This window comes from Pan paniscus, chromosome 3, assembly GCF_029289425.2.
Source record: "Pan paniscus chromosome 3, NHGRI_mPanPan1-v2.0_pri, whole genome shotgun sequence".
NCBI classification, from domain to species: Eukaryota; Metazoa; Chordata; class Mammalia; order Primates; family Hominidae; genus Pan; species Pan paniscus.
This window is the reverse complement of record NC_073252.2, coordinates 60,725,545-60,731,288: the sequence shown is the minus strand read 5'-3', so window position 1 is coordinate 60,731,288 and position 5,744 is coordinate 60,725,545. Positions and strand designations below refer to the sequence as shown.

The 5,744-nt window shown below is 32.1% G+C and overlaps 1 pseudogene; it reads left to right on the top strand.

Moving 5' to 3' along the window:
• Positions 1 to 1,511: 1,511 nt before the first annotated feature.
• LOC100979278 (UDP-glucuronosyltransferase 2A3-like) lies at positions 1,512 to 2,988 on the top strand (annotated as a pseudogene).
• The last annotated feature ends 2,756 nt before the right edge of the window (positions 2,989 to 5,744 follow it).

The following is a 5,744-nucleotide window of genomic DNA, read 5'->3' as shown; positions in this document are numbered from 1 at the left end:
ACTTTCTTATAAAGAGACTAGATGGTTCTGTGTGTCAGAACATAAGAATAGAATACAACTCTTTATTTTAGAAGTGTAAGTAACCTTTACTTTAATCTTTGTTATATTACCCCTCTGTAATGCAGAGAAATTTTTATATTCCGGAAATGGAAAATGTTGTCCAGAGTTCAGGGGAAGATGATATTGGGTTGTTTTCTCTGGGGTCCAAACGTTATAGAAGAAAAGGCTAATATCATTGCTTCAGCCCTTGCCCAGATCCCACAGAAGGTCAGTAAAACCTCCATTCCTGATAAGCAGCTATTCACATAATGAGAAAGTACGGCTTTTGCCCTACTCAGTGTTGCTGTTGTTACTGGAAACAACTCTCTTGATTGTCGTTCATTTATAATAAAATAGAAATAAAAAATCAAGCCCCTACATCATATTTTAGAATTTGAAATCTAAAGGCATGTGCCAACTATTCCAAAAAAGTTGTGTCATGTATTATTTCCAAGGGCCAGAAAAAGGAAACTGATATAAAAAAGAAAAAGAAGAATCAATCTCAAGAATATCCTTCTCATATTTGAGTGCATAAAAACTGTATTCAGGGTACTTTTGCATAGAAATAAAAGCTCAGATTAATGTAGTCTTTCTCAATAATTAGAGCTTTCTTCCAAAGTTAAATGTCAATTACAATTATATTATAGTAACTTAATTATTTCAGTTATGTAATTATTTATAATACTCAACTGATTTTAACTTTATTACTGTAATTCTAGAATTTCACACTTTAGGTAGTGCTATATATAAACTATCCAAAAGATGTTTTATTTCATATTTAGCTAAAATACATCAAACTCAATAAAGGCAAATATACTAATTAGGAATGTGAAATCTCATAATTTTAATTAAGAAATTATCTGTTAACTCGTTTGAAACATCTGTGCCATCCTTTCTTTTCAAATGTATGAATATTTTTATAAGTTCCCACAAATAAAAATTATGGAAAAAAAGACACAATCCCAAAGAAAATTTATCATTGAACAATGGAACATAGGTAATTCTCTAGCTCATTCGTCTTCAATAAAACAAATAAATATAAGAAGACAAAGGTCAGGAAGGAAATAGAGAGGAAAAGATAACCGATTATCCAAAACACACACAAAATTGAAAGCAAATTTTATCTGTGGGGAACTGTAAATTTGATGGTAGAACCAGAATAGTTCCATGATTTGAAATGACACAGAGATCATGTACTTATAAAATATTTTATTCTTATAAGAAAATTGAGTAGCCAGTGCTGAATTACTTTTTAATGATTCACTGATATTCTCATACTCAGATATTTTAATTGATATTAAAATAATAATAGTATACTTAATAGTCAACTGGTACACATTATTTGAAAGGACCTTTGTAAAAAGTCCTACTATGTCTTTTACTGTTTACACAGTACCTCTACATACCCCTGTCTCAACCAACACCTGAAGTACAATGAGTTTATAATTTATAACTATATCTACATCCTTAGAATGCTAATATCCTGTGGTTCAATCTGTGAAATACATGTGTTGCTTCCACAGGTGTTGTAGAGATACAATGGAAAGAAACCATCCACATTAGGAACCAATACTCGGCTGTATGATGGGATACCCCAGAATGATCTTCTTGGTAGGTCTATGAGACAGTAAAAATATGAACTAGATGAGGAAAAAATGAATAAATGTTAAACAGTGAGCAAATTCAGCAAATATTTAAAATTATAAAACTTTGTTTTACTTACACTTTTGAAGCAGATATAATTAAAGGATTGACTAAAATTGTATAGACTCACACTCTATTGTTAAGGTGAGAGTGACAGGATATGCAGAAGGAATTAATGCCTCTTTTTCTTAAGTTAGAAATGATCTTTAGTAGCAAAGCTCCATGTGCTCTCCTTTTAAAGAAAATACTGTACGCTTCAGGGAGTTATCTCATAATTCCCATCTTTAGTCCTGAAATTATTTTAAAAATTCATAATAAAGTATCTCACCATTTCTCATCCATTTTGCATACTAGGTGACCTCAAACCAAAGCTTTTATCACTCATGGAGGAATGAATGGGATCTATGAAGCTATTTACCATGAGGTCCCTATGGTGGGAGTTCCCCTATTTGGTGATCAGCTTGATGCCATAGCTCACATGAAGGCCAAAGGAGCAGCTGTAGAAATAAACTTCAAAACTATGACAAGCAAAGATTTACTCAGGGTTTTGAGAACAGTCATTAACGATTCCTCGTAAGTACTACTGCTTTGTAAAGACTGATCTAACATTGATTATATTATACATTATGTCGGAAAATGTTAAATATCATGCTGGTAGACATTTTAAGGGATTTTTCCCTTCAATATTAAGTCATTCATCACCTTGGTATTGGAATAGTTCTGGAAATTATAGTTCATAGAATGTCAATCTTCATGGAAATATTAAGTTTAAGTTAATAACTGGCTTATTCAGGTTTTACTCACATCTTTGCTTTACCCCATTCTGTTAAAAATATACTCTTTTTCAGTCTCCCCATTATATCTGTTTAATCCTATGCAACCAATAATGTTCATGTCACAACTGGAATCAATCTTTTACTCAACAAGGTTTTGGCTTGCATAACATATACTACAGTTTATCTACCTGTCTTTTATGAAAACAAAACTACAACTTTCTAAGTTCTATGTGTGTTTTTGCCTTCCAGTTATAAAGAGGATGCTATGAGATTATCAAGAATTCACCATGATCAACCTGTGAAGCCCCTGGATCAGGCAGACTTCTGGATCGAGTTTGTCATGTGCCACAAAGGAGCCAAGCACCTGTGGTCAGCTGCCTACGACCTCACCTGGTTCCAGTACCACTCTATAGATGTGATTGGGTTCCTGCTGGCCTGTGTGGCAACTGCTATATTCTTGGCCACAAGATGTTGTTTATTTTCCTGTCAAAAATTTAATAAAACTAGAAAGATAGAAAAGAGGGAATAGATCTTTCCAAATTTAGAGAAGACATGGTGGGGTAATCCTGTTAATTCCAGACACAAAGAATTTAGTGAAAACATGTTACTTTCCTATTTTCTTATTATCTATTCTGACATTTTATCTTAGCTAAGTAGCCTAGAATTCCACTATCATGAACTTGTGAGTATATCTCATTCTTTCATTGTATTTTCCTAGGTGTGCTTACTCTCTTCTCTCACTTTGTGACACAAGGACATGAATACATCTAAATTTTCCTATTTCTGATATCACTGTTTCCATGACGTCATTACTTCTCTAACCTTAAGTGATAGGGTGACCTGCAATATGCTGATTCCTGGTGTTTGCACAAACACATGGATGTAAAGAAGTAAAAAATGTAAAATTCACAAAATTCAGTAAACCACACAAATCAGTGAAGCATTCTATGACATTAGCTTGTTATGAGTAACATAATGATTTTTCTTTTTCAATTTAAATAAGCCCTTCTACATACCCAGCATTACTGATCTCAGACAATGAATTGCTAAAAATGACGATAGGGCATTACACTCAGAATAGTTTGCTATATTTCCACATACCTCATCTAGATGTCATAGCCTACATTTCTGCCATCACTTAACTGACATTTTTTGTGTGTTCTTGATGATAAATAGACAGTTCTTATTATTGTCCTCAAATAATAAAAGAAACTGAAATTTTCTTACATAGAGAAAATGTCCATAAGATATTCAAGTTAAACAGATTATTTTGAGATAAGTAACCATTAGAAATATATGATTGTAATTTCTGATTTTATAAAATTTTCATTGATAGTACACTTGATTTAAATGTCTATTCTTTAAAATGATGAATACTCATAATTCTTATCTCTATAATCAAAAGTATAATTTACTGTAGAAAAATAAAGAGTTGCTTGTTCTGAAAGTAAGATCAGTATACTGCTTTCTGGTCTCAAAATTTGAGAATTGCAAATTCATCAAGTAATAGCTTACATGGTAAAAATTTAAGATATTAGAATACCTGCTTAACAAATATTAGTATATATTAAATATTTAGATAAGTAAAGCTCTACACTAAATATAGTTTAATAATCTTTACACTAATTAAGCAAATATGTTACACTTTTCATTTTGTTTACTGTCGTATAATCTTAGTGACATGCCTATTTAAATTTTAATTTAAGGACTTGATTTATTAAATGAATAAATTGGCTTAACTGGCTTTTTGAAAATTTTGAAATTGTTACACATGTTGACAAAGTATATCTATAAATTAATTCCAATTTTAAAATGACTATATAAAAAGAAATAAATATTTTTCTTGCGTGTATATACAATTAAATGTAAATAAAATTATTTAGTAGGTTTTTAAAATTTCTTAAGTTTTTACACTGATATGTTTTTGACTTTTACAATATTATCATAATCTAGGAAAAACTGATTATATCTGTTTAAGCCTCATCTTTTCTCTGAAATTAAATACAGCAATTGATCAACATGCTGTGACAGGTGGGAAGCCATTTCTGGAGTTGAGCCTGCTGACACTCTGGGGCTTTTTAGGTTGGACATTCATTGTACATGGGACTCCCTTCCTCTCAAGAGCTATTACTCTTAAGACTCTCCTTCATCAATCTGGCATTACCTTTTGAGATCAGTTGTAATCAGAGTACAACTGGTCTTGTAGTTGTAATATGTTCTATCTTAACCACCACTTTCGTACCAGGAACCTGCTCAGGTTTGTTCTCTAGAAGCTCCCAACATAGATAGTCTACATTTCAGACTATTAAGTTATTAACAAACCTTCGGACCATGTTCACTTTAGGTTGAGCATAGTGTGAGGAGATGTAAATTAAATTGTAATCCTATATATGTGTGTTATAAATATTAAAGTGTATAAATTAAACAGCAGATTCTAAGTATCCAACAAGGGTCAAATAAATGATACAAAGTCACCAAATAAATAATATTTAATCTCATTTTATTTCAGAAATTTTCTTGTATCATCTTTTGTTTTTTACATTATATCAATTATTGCAAACAAAGAAAAATCTCAAATGAATTCTTAATAATTACCTAGAGCCTCACTTCTAGACCTAACAACTAACAGCAAATTGCCATATTTTCATCACATTGTCTTTAAAATTTGCACATGGTGTGGTGGCAAAATTGATGTTTTAAAGGTGGCAGAGTAGGAATGCCCTGTCCCTGTTCCCCATGCAGAAAGAGACTTGACGACATTATATAGACCAAATTGCCGTGGTGATAATCTCAGAAACCAGTCCAAAGGTTGCAGCACCCCAGAAAAAAGCAAAGCCAAGAAGAATTCTATTTTAATATCTAAGAAATGTTGTACCATATACTCTCTATAGATCTTTCCCTAGCCCGTACAGCATTACACAATCAAGAAAAAAATCTTTAGTCATCAGTTTTCCCACAGGAGTGAAAGAAGAGTGAAATGTGGTCTAATGTTCTGGCTCCTTAGGAGACTTCCCAAGGGTCTGATTTCTGTTACCGGAAGAGCTGCATTATTACTACAGAATAACAACAGGTGAAGTAAAATATTACAAAATCCTGGAAACAAACAAACAAAAAACCATATTTAACTTGGTAATTACATTCAAAAGCCCAGAGAAGATACAGCTCTTGGAATGGTTTGCAAAGCTCCCAGCATCTCTAGCTGGGGTGATTGATGAAGGTCTTCCACTACACTAAGCCAGTACATAAAGCCTGAGAGATGTGGATGTTTCTTTAAATCTAAGTGTA